The sequence below is a fragment of the Sminthopsis crassicaudata genome, chromosome 2 (assembly GCF_048593235.1).
Source record: "Sminthopsis crassicaudata isolate SCR6 chromosome 2, ASM4859323v1, whole genome shotgun sequence".
NCBI lineage: Eukaryota > Metazoa > Chordata > Mammalia > Dasyuromorphia > Dasyuridae > Sminthopsis > Sminthopsis crassicaudata.
The window spans coordinates 286,977,772-286,979,757 of record NC_133618.1 but is presented as its reverse complement, the minus strand read 5'-3'; positions in this window follow the sequence as shown (position 1 = coordinate 286,979,757).

The following is a 1,986-nucleotide window of genomic DNA, read 5'->3' as shown; positions in this document are numbered from 1 at the left end:
GTTTTCATAAAGTGAAAGGTAAAACAGGTGCTATATTGTTTACATTTAAGAGAACTAATGATTTAAATAATTAAAACTAATTTGAGTTTAAAGCTATTTGCAGATTTATTAAAGAAATAAATACAAATATGCATCTCTACAGAACTGTTTTCCAAAATGAGCTTAAAATTTGTTCCACATGTTCAATTTGTTTATATTTCTATGGTAACCCCAAATACTAATTTCTGTACCACTTGTAGTGAGACAAATGCCCTTCCATTGCAATTATAAAAATTATTTTAAAAAAATCCAGCACATACATTTAAAATAATTTTTCCTTAAAAATAATCTAATCAAAATAGTGAATACTTTAAATTTAAACAACATTTTATTTACAAATTTCAATTGATGTTATTTTATTAATGATACAAGAGAATGCTTCAAATTCAAGAACAGTGGACTTTTTAATGTAGACCAGTAGGATGACATCCTATCTTATTCTATATGCTAACACTTCAATTTTTTCCTTCACTCCTCCCTTCCATTTTAATAACATATAACAAATCTTAAATGATTCAATATGTAATATTGGCATCTTCTTTGAAAGAATTATTTAATTTTGGTACACATCAAATATAATTTAAAAGATATGCTATATTCTAATAATTAACTGTTTAAATAATTTGATACTTACCTTTCATGTGAAAAATAATAATGTATAACTATCATAATAATGTATATTCATGTCTATGAGAAATCAAGCAAGATACATTATGAGTTATCTTATATTCTAATCATGTGCAACTCAATAGATCTTTTCCCATCATTTAACTAAAGCATATCTATTAAATTTATAGGGACTGCATTGCTCTACAAATTAGTATGCAAAGCTGGGCTCATTTAATGTGTGATGTATTTCTCCTCCTTAAAAAGTAACTAGTCACAAATCATGATTGTGTATAAAAATTACTGAATTTCTTCATCTTCTTTCAACTGCTGCCTCGGTGAATCAGGATGCCCTTTGTGTAGAAATCTCATAGCAGATAAAATTTACATAAGAGAGTTTGGTGAGGAATCAGCTTGTGAAGTAAAATGTATCAACAGAAATGTGACTATCAATGAAGATGTTGAAATCTGTGTTACCATCATAAAATCTCCAAGGCAAATTAGGATCTATAACATAGGGATTCCATTCATTGTTAAATTACTAAAATCTACCAATTTTAATGCTTTTATACTGTTTATTTTTTTTCCAATAGAAAAATAAATCTCATACATTCGAAGTGGTACACAAAAAACTGGGATAAAATTTATCAGATTCTTGATAGCACCATTTACACATTCTTAAAGTAAACATTAAGATGCACTTTCTTAGAAAGCGATATAATATATATATATATATATATATATATAATACAGGACTTGCTAACCTCTGTCAACCATCTGAATGCGATGGAATAAACTAACTCTCCTGTGCAGGTAGGCTTGTGCATGGTGGTGTGGCAATATCGTTTTAAAAGTTTGTTACAGATGTGATGGGAAGCTTGAAGGAGTCGAATAAGCAGAAAAAAGGGCTTAGATCTATTAAAGCAATGAGTCAGAATGAGCCGTTAAAGGTTAGAATTTGTCTTTGTTTCTGATCATTCAATGAGAAAATGACTTCCACAGAAATAGATATCTTTTAACTGTTTTAAGGGTGGGGTGGGGTAGGATGAAATAGGATTGAAAGTCCTACAGGTAATAGCAATAACTGCAAGTACAGACGAAATTGGTCTTCAGTGCAAAGAGGAAGGCAGCAGTTTAAAAGTCTAGTTGCAATGTTGTGGTGCTGAAAGAAAAGCTCCCGGTGATAAAGGGGGAAAAAAAAAACAAAAAAACTGCAATGCAACTTGAAGCGGTAATTTTGTGGTGCTGAAAGGACAGCTCCCAGCGTTGAGGAAAAGATCTTGGATCTAGAATGAGGTGTCCAATCTGTATGATAAACAGCACACTGTGTCTCAGAGCGCC